We start from the raw sequence: 12,053 nt of genomic DNA, 5'->3' as shown, positions 1-12,053 counted from the left end.
GCCAGAGCTTGGCTCTGTAGCTGACAGCAGGGCTGCGTGGTGCCGGGCTGCGGTGGGTGGCGGGGACAAGACAGTGGGTCCACCGTGCTCTGACTGCCGGTGGCCCTCCGCAGAGTCGGGCTAGCAGAGGTGTGTAGCTGCCCCTGCCTGGACGAAGGCAGCCTCCAAAGCCTCCCGCTGCCTGCCTGACGGAGTTTAGTTGCCCTGGGATTGCGGCTCCAGGGACAACTCTTTGGCGGACATTGCCTGGAGGGCTGTGGGAGGGAAGTCAGTCGACTACCCTGTCGGGGTGACACTGTCCTCGCCCTTCCTGCAGTTCAGCCTGTCCCCCCCAAGCGAGCAACTGGGAGGAAATGGGGGTTGGCGGCTGGAGCCAGGCATCCCAGGATGGCTTTGCCTGAAGGGACATGAAGGGAGGCAGAGAAGCTGGAAGAGTGGTGGTAGAAGCAAATATATTCTTGGAATTATATAGGGGAGAGAGGAGACAAGTGGCCTGTATCATTACCCCTCCCTGGACCTCTACACAGATCTTGATGGCTGCACCAGCTGCTCAGCTGTAAACAGGCTCACATGACCAGTTTCACATGGAGCCCAGCAGTGTGAGGATAGAGCATAAAGGCCGGGCCCTATGCAGTCAGGACCGATGTCTTAGGCAGAAGGTTTTAGCCCCTCTCTACACTACACAACCCTTAATGGTCTGAAGTTCCCCTTTGAGGAAACTGACATTTGTCTTTCTCTCCTGAAGTAGCATTGCTGTCCCAGAGAATTGAAGGGAATTTCACTTGGGAGAGCCACAGGGCAAATATGAAATGAAAAGGGTTCTAGTATGTTGTCTTTATTGTAAGGAGATGCTAAGAGAAAGTAATCCTGAAATTTTCAAGCTCCTGAATTTTGCCTAAAAGGCAGTCCTGTCCTTTTGGAACACATTTTGTTCTTAATGTGAATTCCAGACAGAAGAAGAAAGTCTACTCTTTCGGGAAAGGCACAAATGAGGTTTAATACAGTCTTAGTGATGAAAATCTTATCCACAATTCCTGTAAGTATTGGAAAATCTTTGCCTGTAAAATACCACATTTAAGAAATTGAGTAAGTACTTTTTGGTTACACATACATTTGCTATAGCTGGTGCTAAGTTTGGAAAACGAGCAAGATGGCCAAATATGTCTTTTTTTCTCCAAGACAGGGCTTTTCTGTGTAGCCCTGACTGTCCTGGAACTCTATCTGTAGACCAGGCTGGCCTTGAACTAACTTAGATCTGCTTGCCTCTGCCTCCCAAGTCCTGGGATTAAAGGCTTGTGCCACCATTGCCCATCTTTGCTTTCTTTCTTTCTTTCTTTCTTTCTTTTCTCTTTTCTTTCTTTCTTTGTTGTTGTTATTGTTTGCTTTGGTTTTGGCTTTTTTAAAGACAGGGTTTCTGTGTGTAGCCTTGTCTGTTCTGGACTCACTTTGTAGACCAGGCTAGCCTGGAACTTGCAGAGATCCACCTGCCTCTGCCTCCCGAGTGCTGGGATTAAAGATGTGTGCTAACATGCCTGGCTCAAATTTATTTTTTAATGCGAACACTCAGGAGGCAGAGGCAGGCAGATCGCTGTGAGTTCGAGGCCTGCCTGGTTTATAAAGCAAGTCTAGGACAGCCAAGGCTACACAGAGAAACCCTGTCTCGAAAAAGCCTAAAATAACTAAATAAGTTGTTCAGTCTATACACTCAAACAGGATGTGAGATTAAACTGCTTTCTGAAGGATATGCAGACTTAACAAAGCAACAGAGATTTCCTGACATGCCAGGATACTCCAAATTTTAGAATTGTTCAAATCTCTGAGAGAGTTGGGTGGTTTTTTGGTGTTTGGTTTTTGGTTTTTTGAGACAGGATTTCTCTGTGTAGCCTTGGCTGTTCTGGACTCACTTTGTAAACCAGGCAGGCCTCGAACTCACAACAATGCACCTGCCTCTGCCTCCCCAAGTGCAAGGGAGAGTTTTGACAAACTCCTTTTTCCTATAGTTTATAACCAAGTGTAATGTGCAGTGTTTTAGGGTAGAGTAGTAAACCCTTTATAGGCAAAGGCAGAGACTAGCACTTCACTTGTCTTCCTTAAATTATTCATGTTTATTCTTCTCAGCTACTTTTTCTCAGAGGGGATTCACATTCAAGTCCACTGTCTGAAAACATAAAACAAATTACAAAACCCATCCTGTTCCTTACTTAAGCCCAATAAATACATTTATGGGCTGAGTGTGCTGGCATAAGCCTTTAATCCCAGCACTCAGGAGGCAGAGGCAGGCCAATCGATCTCTGTGAGTTCAAGGCCAGCCTGGTCTACAAAGTGAGTCCAGGACAGCCAGAAATACAAGAGAAACCTTGTCATGACAAACCGAAAATAAAAATAAAAAGGTTTGGAGGAGAAGGAACAATATTTTGAGATGTCTCGCTGTATAGCCTTGGCCCGCCTGGAACTCTCTTTGAAGAGCAGGCTAGCCTAGAAATGATAGAGATCGATCTGTCTGCCTCTGCCTCCCTAGTGCTGGGATTAAAGGTGTGCAGCACAACACCCAGCTCTTCCGCAACCTTTTTAAAAAGATGTTTAAAGTAAGCTGGATAGTCTCCCAAGTTCAAGGCCAGCCTGGTCTACATAGTGAGTTTCAAGACAGCCAGAGCTACATAATAGAGAGACTTTGTCTCAAAGACAAATAAATAAACACACACACACACACACACACACACACACACACACACACACACACAAGACAGAAGATGGAAGAGGGCGGGAGGAATGGGAGGAAACAAGCAAAGGTATAAGAATTTAGGTATAATCTGAATAAATTAATTAAAAAAAGAAAAAATATAGAGAATATTTTAATAGTTCCTAAAAGCTAGCAAAAAAGATTATGAGTGATGTCACCCCATACCAATCTGGAAATTCTTTACTTACAGTAAATATATTAAGTGATTTATTCTTTGATGTCCTCGCTTTCTACATCTCTATTATAAGGCTTTTGTTTTAATCTATATGGACCCCTGTGGCTTTTACAGCTACCTAAAAGTATACAGTTTGTGGGAAGGGTGTGTGTGTGTGTTGAGTCTTCTTACGGATCCCCAGCTAGCCTGGAACTCATGTAGCCTTGGCCAGCTTCAAAATCTAGACAATCTGTCTGCCATAGGCTTCCAATGTTGAGAGTACAGGTGTGAGGCACCATGTCTGGCAAGTGTGCAGTTTTTGACAGAGAGCTATTTTTGGACAAATATGTTGACCAAGTAAGGCATGATATTGGTGGCAATGAAAGACCAGGAATAGCAAGAGGTATGCATCTATCCAGAATCAGGATAGAAATAGAGAATGGGTCCTGCACGATTAATCCTTGTGGCAGGCAGCTCTGTATGAGTTTGAGGCCAGCCTATTGTAGTACACTGTGAATACCAGACCATCTGGGTTACATACTGAAACTCTGTCTCAAAAGAAAAAAAAAAAAGATTCTTGAGAGGTAAATTGGTCATTTAGATTGACCTGTACCTGTCTTGCTTTTTTCATCGGGTAATTGAAGATGGCCCCAGTTAAATCACGCCTCTTAAATTAGAAATAACAGCTCTGCCAGGCTTTCTTGACCGTCAGGGTGGAACCCTCTCTAATTGTTTCACTCCAACTTCTGGAATTAAGCAGGTTCTGTGATTGTAGTGACATAAGTAAGAAAGAGGGGGCGTCTAACATCTCACTTTGACAGTACCTGACTTTGGTCACCTGAACCAGTGCTTCATTTCCAGCCTTTTTAGGCTCAGTTCATGTGTGTCAGCACATCCTGATATTATTATCAGTCTCGGAGATTGGTTTGCACAAGCCAAATTCACATAAACTATGAACATACTAATAAGTCAGCCGGCTAGGTTCTTTTTTCTTCGAGACAGGGTTTCTCTGTGTAGCCTTGGCTGTCTTGGACTCACTTTGTAGACCAGGCTGGCCTCGAACTCACAGAGATCTGCCTGCCTCTGCCTCCCTGAGTGCTGGGATTAAAGGTGTGCGCCACCACCGCCTGGCAAGCCTACTGGCTTATAGTGAGAGACAGAAAAAGTCAACCTTTGCTCCTGACTATAAAGAAGCACATAAAAATTGTTCTTGTCCTCCCTTTTTCTGCATTTATCAATTGACATGTTCAACAAGACCATGGCCTTTATGTTAAAAAAAAAAAAAAAACACTGCAGTGACACATTCGTATGACTGTATTATCGTCACGTGATTGACCTTTGATCATTTGAACCATCTCTTAAATCTGATTCCATTCCTATTGCCTTAGCCTCTTGCTTACATCATCTCCTCATGCCATAGTCATCCAGCAGTTTTTTTTTTTTCTTGTAACTACCCTGGAGTCAGGTGTTGGCCTGAGATAGTTGATGGCTGCCACCCACCCACCTCCAAACTCATTAGGTCAGTTTCTATTGCTTAAAATCCACCAGAGGTTTCTGCCTGCAGCAGTAGTTCTCCAAATTGGTGAAGCTGAGAATTACCCAGCCAGCTTGCTAACAAAACAGCCAGACCGTACTCCTACCATCCCTGAGTCAGTAGGTCTAAGCCAGGAACTACCAGCTTCCATTCCTGACAAGCTCCAAGCATAGGAGAGTTAGTTTATAATCTTCAACGATCCACCTCCAACGTACCTTCCCAGTCTCACTTCTACTTGTTACTCTGCCTATATATATTTTAATCGTGTATGGTGCCAGCACTCACCGCAAGTGTCCCTTTTATGCCTCTGCATGTTCTTTTTGCAGTTAACCCCTTCCACCCCTGCTATAGGATGTCATTTTATGCTTCCAGAACACACTGGATCAACTGACATTTCAATATATACTTTTTTTTGTTTTTTGTTTTGTTTTGGTTTGGTTTGGTTTTGGTTTTTCAAGACAGGGTTTCTCTGTGTAGAAACTTGACTGTCCTTTTGGATCCCTATGAGTTCGAGGCCAGCCTGGTCTATAAAGTGAATCCAGGACAGCCAGGGGCACACACAGAGAAACCCTGTCTCAAAAAAAACAATAAATAAATAAATAAATAAATAAATAAATAAATAAATAAATAAGCAAGCCAGTCGGTGGTGGCGCACATCTTTAATCCCAGCACTTGGGAGGCAGAGGCAGGCGGATCTCTGTGAGTTCAAGGCCAGCCTGGTCTACAAAGAGAGTCTAGGACAACCAAGGCTACACAGAGAAACCCTGTCTCAAAAAACCAAAACAAAAAGCGAGGAGGGGGGAGAGGGAGATAAAGGTCAGATGTAGTGGCGCACACCTGTAATCCCAGCACTCGGGAGGCAGAGGCAGGCGGATCTCAGTGAGTTCTAGGCCAACCTGGTCTACAAAGAGAGTCCAGGACAGCCAGGGCTACACAGAGAATCCCTCTCATAAAAACCAAAAAAAAAAAAAAAAAAGGAGGGGAGGACGATAAGAATGGTTTTCTTTTTGTTTTGTATGGTTTTGTTTTTGTTTTTGTTTTAAGATAGAGTCTCATTGTATAGGCTTGGCTGATCTGATCTAGAACTCTCTAGGTAGTTCATGCTGCCCTCTAAGTTTCTGCTTCCCGAGTTCTGGAATTAGAGGGATACACTCTAACACCCAGCTTTTTTTTTTTTTTTTTTTTTTTTTTTTTTTTTTTTTTTGAGAAAGGGCCTTGTTATGTAACTCTTGCTGGTCTAGAACTCACTATGTAGGCCAGGCTGATTACAAACTTATAGTAACCCTTCTATATCTAGCTGCCAAGAGCTGGGATTGTAGGCATGTGCCACCATACCCAGCCATATATTTACAAAAAGACATATACTGCACCTTTTATTTTTGAATGTGGATTAGCTTATGACTATGCATGATTTGTAGTAGTCAGCTCCACCAGGAAGATAACTCATTATACCAAAAACCTTAAACATTTGCCTGTTCTTGAATATTGGATATTATAATATAAAGTGAACATTGGGATATCATTTGTTACATAGGTGACCAACCACTAAAACCTCCAATCAGCAATGCTGGAATTCATATTTTGTTGCTGTTTTTTTTTTTTCATTTTTTTCCTTTTTATTTATTTTATTTTTTGAAATATATTTTATAAATTTATTCATATTACATCTCAATTATTATCCCATCCCTAGTATCCTCCCAATCCTCCCTCCTTTCCATTTTCCTCTTACTCCCCTCCCCTATGACTGTGACTGAGGGGGGTCTCCTCCCTATGTATATGCTCATAGGGTATCTGGTGCTGGATTTTTAACATGGAGGAGAAAGGGCTTTTATACTAGAGACTAAAGTAGTAAAATTTACTGCTCTTACCTAATTTGCATTTTCTTGGGTTTTGGCAAAGACTACTCAATGTGGAGGACTAAGATAGTTCCTGTACTCAGATAAAAAGGGACCTAGAGTAAAGGTGGGGCTAAGAAACAGAATGAGGGCACATGCCTTTAATCCCAGCACTTGGGAGGCAGAGGCAGGCAGATCGCTATGAGATCGAGGCCAGCCTGGTCTACAAAGTGAGTTCAGGACAGCCAGGGCTACACAGAGAGACCCTGTCTTGAAAGAAGGAAAGAAAGAAAGAAAGAAGGAAGGAAGGAAGGAAGGAAGGAAGGAAGGAAGGAAGGGAAACAGAATGAGTATCTAGAACCAGAGACATGCAGTGTAAGTAGCTGGCCCCCTGTGACTAAGCAGATGGGTCACTAATTCCTGGTGGAGGCTAGATTTGACTAAGACTTAGCTATTTTATTTAAGGATTTATTTGTTTTATGTGTATTTGTGTAGCCCGAGTGAATGTATGTGCACTACGTGTGTGCTGGTGCCTGTAGAAGCCAGAAGAGGACGTTGGATCTCTCCAGTTGTTATGAGCCACTGGATGTGGGTGCTGAGAACTGAACTAGGGTCCTCTGCAAGAACAATGAGTTCTCTTAACCTTGGAGTCATCTCTCGAGCCCCATTCTTAACTAGTTTTGTTGTTGCTGCTGTTGTTGTTTTTGGTTTTTCAAGACAGGGTTTCTCCGTATAGCCTTGGCTGTCCTAGACTCACTCTGTAGGTTAGGCTGGCTTCGAACTCACAGTGATCCGCCTGCCTCTGCCTCCCGAGTGCTGGGATTAAAGGTGTGCGCCACCATGCGCAGCCAGTTTCTAAAGTTTTAAGATTTATTTATTTATTATATATACATATATACATACATACAGTGTTCTGCCTGCATGAACACCTGCAGGCCAGAAGAGGGAATCAGATCACATTACAGATGGTTGTGAGCCACCATGTGGTTGCTGGGAATTGAACTCAGGACCTTTGCACTCTTAACCACGGAGCCATCTCTCCAGGGCCCCAGTTTCTAAAATTTTAACCATAATAGTTGGTCCAAGAATCCAGAAGGACTGCTTATTTCCTTCTTTGTGGGTTTGTGTGTGTGTGTGTGTTTTAATATAGTTTATTTCCTTCTTATACGTGCAGTTTTCCAAAAAAGGGAAGGGGATGAAAATATGTTTTAACTTCCTAATAGTCCTAATGTTTTAAATATTTGGTGTTGAAGTCTACAGAAACTACCCTGCTTATCACAGAGCCTTGTCTTTTCTTTCCTCTGTTCAATAAAAAATGTGAAAACCAGTGGATGATTACAAGTGTGGGCAATAGTTTGTTTAGACCAACAGCAAAGAGTGTGAACTTTCAATGTTGCCAGATGTCCAGATGTGGTGGCAGCCACCTGTGATCCCAGTATTCAAGAGGCAGAAGCAGGAAAACTTGTAGTTTGAAGCTAGCATGTGCTTTATAGTAAGACCCCACCTCAATCAGGCTAAAAACGTTCAGTCTTTACATTGTTTCCTGTGGGAGAGTCGTTTGTAACTTGGTCAGAAGCTGGTGTACACACATAAGGTTTTCTTTTGAATTTTAATCAGGAATGTTCTGTACTTTTAGGGGAGAGGGTCAGGGAGAAGGCAGTATCCCATATCTTTTCTCAGTGGGACTGCCTGCCTTTGTGGTCAGGGGCATGTTGGAGCCTCATGACTTATAAACACTGCTGGCCCACATTGAGTCTCAGGAGATGAAAGGGAAGCAGAAGGCAGGGAGAGAAGAGAGACAGCTGGGAATGGTGAACCTTTCTTTCCTCTCACCCTAGCCCATGGCCTGCAGCCATCTGTCTGTATGCAGTCACTTTAAGAGCCTTTTATGGAAATCGCTCCTTCACCTATGGGGAGGACGCATGCTCACTGATGAAAGAACTGATTAGTAGACACCTGGAGGGGGAAACCAATGAGCTTAGTGTCTCCCGAGTGCCTGCACTGAGCTTGGGTCTTTCATGAATGTAAAACAAGACAAAGCATGTGATATTAGAATTAGTATATAGGCAGCTGGAGCAATGGCTCAGAGGCTAAGAGCACTGGCTGCTTTTCCAAAGGCCCTGGGTTCAATTCCCAGCAACCACATGGTACCTGACAACCATCTATAATGAGATCTGGTGCCCTCTTCTGGTGTGCAGGCACACACACAGGCAAAACATTGTATACGTAATAAACAAATATTTTTTTAAAAGAATTAGCATGTAACTAAATATCAAAAATAACCAAATATCAAAATACTGAATCCATTCAGTATTGGTGCCAGGCATAGTATCCTAGACCTGTAATTGTAGCACCTGAGAGGTAGATTTAAAGGCTGTCCTAGGCTATGTGAGACACTGTTTCATAAAACAAAACAACAACAAAAGCAGTCTTTGTTCAAGGCCCTGGGTTCAATATAATATAATAATAACATAGGGCAAATTTGGTTTCTTTGGTTCCGACTACTAGAGACTAGGGTACATATAGCAGGACCTTCTAATTGAGATGCAGAGGACATAAATACTATAAAAGAGAGTGAGTAGACAATATAATTCTGTCCCTAATACCCTGCGCAAGTCCGGGAAAGTGTCTGAACCATCCTGGGCCTGCTTTCCTTTTCTGGGAGATGCTAACACATTTTGAATTGGTACACTAGACTTTTGGACAACAACGTCATCAACTGATCTGCAGTGAGGGCTTTTTTCTTTTCTTTTCTTTTCTTTCTTTCTTTTTTTTTTTTTTTACCAGATTAGTATCTAATCTTTCCCCCGAAGTTTTGCACTTTATCATTTTTGTAATGTGCAGTGGGGCAAAGAGAAAGCGTTAGTCTTCCGGCAAAGCATCAGTCAGAGGTGACTGCTGTGCTTCCAGGATGTTTGTTGGCAATGCTAATGGCTAATGCTATTCTGCTGATCTGCTGCTGATTCTTTCCTCATCACCCCTGGTTGGTGTTGAGGAGGCAACTTCTATGTTAGCCAAGATAAGTGATGGATAGGAAAAAGAATATGAAAAGAAACAGTAAACTGCGCAAAAGCAATTAAAAACTCCATTAATGTTGACAAGGAGATGGGCCTGTTTGTGATTCATGGGGAAACGAGTACATCTCTAACTGGCAAAGAGAAAAAGCCTCAAGATGCAAAGGATAAAAATGTCCTCTAAGCCTTTATTCCAAACTAATAAAATTCCTACTCTGACCTGTGCCAACTAAAGTCTCCTTAAAGTTAGAACAATGGCTTGGCACTTGTCTGTGTGGTTATTTTTGTGGCTAGTCTTTTATTTGGTACTAGGGATTGAACCTGGGACTTCACACATGCTAGGCAAGTGTTCTGCCAGTAAGCTACACCCTACCTGCTTTTGTTTTGATACAGAGTCTCATTAAGTAGCCAGACAAATCTTGAATTCGATATCCTCCTGTTTTAACTTCCTGAGTAGCTGGGATTACAGACCTATGTCAGCAGCTCCCGCTTTATCTTACATCATGAGACTCAATTCATGTCCCTCTACACAAAGACCTTTCTCTATTGTTTTGACAGGTATCGTGTGTCTCCATGAGTGGATATGCCATACTGTAATAAATCTCCTATTAATGGATAGCTGGGCTATTTCCACCCTTTCACTATGAACAATTAGCTTATGTTGAGTACCAAGGTCTTTTCAGCAAGCTCCACATGGATCATTTTCTTCAATCCTCAGCACTTCATGTAAAAGCTTTCACATATGTAACTTCACACACAGTGGGGGTGGTGGAGGAGGAATATATATATATATATATATATATATATATATATATATGTTCCAGAAATATTCTGAAAGTAAAATCTGTTGCTCTGAGGATATGAGTATTTCATTCTAGCAAGATAGTAGTTGTTCCAATTTACATCGTCATCAGTAATATAAGAATGTGCCTAATTTCTCTCACCATGTGCTATCAAGTTTTGGGGGGCTGTTTTTTGTTTGCTGGTTGGTTTTTTACTTTTTACTAATCTGGTATCCTTTAAAAATGTATCTTATAGTATGGCTTTAGTTGTATTTCTCTTGTGAGGTTAAATATCCTAGTAAGCTAAGTCTCTTTTCTATATAAAAAAATAATTTGTTGTTTGTTTGTGTGTGTGTGTGTGTGTGTGTGTGTGACAGGCTCTCATGTAGTCCAGGCTGGTAGGCTGGTCTTAAAATTGCACTATAAATAAGACTGATTTTGAACTTCTGATCCTCTTGCCTCTACTTCCCAAATACAGGGATTACAGGCTGGTCATGTGTACTTGTAAAAGTTTATGTCGCTAAATTTGTCGGTATTTCTGGGGGGGTTAGTTTATACAATTATTAGCCTCAGAAGGTTTTTTTCCCCCCCTAAAGTTTCTTCTACTGCTTTGACTTTTCTTCCCTTTTAACACTTAAAGTTTTAATCTGTTTGACCATGGTATGGGAGGTTTAATTGAACTTTATTTTTTTCTAATGGCTCCCCAGCTTAACCAATACTTACTGATTATGTCTTCTGTAAATCAGAGCTGCTACCTTTTAATCATAAACTCCTTCTCTCAGAATTGAGTTTTACAATGTTGGAGCATATTACTTAATGATGTCAAATCTAGATCTTCCTAATAGCTAAGTTTCCTATGAATCAAATTACAGAGCTTATTGTTTTCTATTAAAAAATATATATAGCAAACTTCCAAGAGTATATTATCCAAATAGAAATGTGTGTGATTAGAGCAAAAGAAAGCAAGTAAGAGCCCTGTGTGTGGCTTATGCCTGTAGTCTCAGAACTTGGGAGGCTGATGCAAGAGAATTGGTGTGCAATTGAGAACAGATTTACCAAAGCCCCTGTCAAGAAAACAGGGAGTGTGTGTATGTGGGGGTGGGGGTGACAGAGAAGGATGGAAAGAAATGAAAAACAATTCAGAGCAAATATGTAAAGTTAGAATTGTTTCAGTCAGCTGCTTTTTAAAATATTCCTTCTCTTCTGGAAATGTTTTTGTATAGTAGAAAAAATACTGGACTAGAAGGCAGGAAGCCTGATGATGTTTGTCTGTTTGTTTCAGTCTGGTCTATTCATAACTAAACACCACTACCACCAATAATAACAGGAAACACCTAACAGTATAGTCCAAGCAGCACTCCATCTAAGAGCTTATTAATCATTCAGTCTATGTACTTAATAAAAGTCTGGATAATCTCTTATGAATTATACAAACATTAGATATTGTTACTCGTAAGAATGTCAAGAGATCAGCCAGCTTATTGAAAGCCAAACTCAGGAACAAACCCACCATTATCATGAGTTATACATGCTTTAAATTAGTGGATAGAGAGCAGAAGGGTTTTCAGAGACAGCCTGGGGGTTCAGTGCTCCAGGTTTCCATGCTTGGCTTGCACCCTTGGTCTGAATTCCCTCATCCTAATGCTTATGTGTACATTTTCCTGCTTTTCTTTTTTCTTTTCCTTCCTTCCTTCTTTCTTTCCATTTGTTTGTTTGTTTGTTTGTTTATGGTTTTTCCAGACAGGATTTCTCTGAGTAACAGTTCTGGCTGTCTTGGACTCGCTTTTGTAGACCAGGCTGGCCTCAAACTCACAGAGATCTGCCTGCCTCTGCCTCCCGAGTGCTGGGATTAAAGCCATGTGCTACCACGCACAGCTTATTATTATTTTTTGTTCCAATTGTGGATCCTCTTGCCTCAGACTCCAAAAGCCTGACCTTAAATTATACACCTTCAGAGTTGAATTGTTTTTCTTTCTTTTACCTTATTTTTTTCT

At 41.7% G+C, this 12,053-nt stretch overlaps 1 protein-coding gene across 1 annotated transcript in view; it reads left to right on the top strand.

Annotated features, from left to right (window-relative positions):
- The window catches only part of Mospd1 (motile sperm domain containing 1), a 28,678-nt gene that overhangs the window by 251 nt on the left and 16,374 nt on the right, over positions 1 to 12,053 (top strand). The window lies entirely within an intron of this gene.

The sequence above is a fragment of the Acomys russatus genome, chromosome X (assembly GCF_903995435.1).
Source record: "Acomys russatus chromosome X, mAcoRus1.1, whole genome shotgun sequence".
Taxonomy (NCBI): domain Eukaryota; kingdom Metazoa; phylum Chordata; class Mammalia; order Rodentia; family Muridae; genus Acomys; species Acomys russatus.
This window is presented reverse-complemented; position numbering and strand designations above follow the sequence as displayed.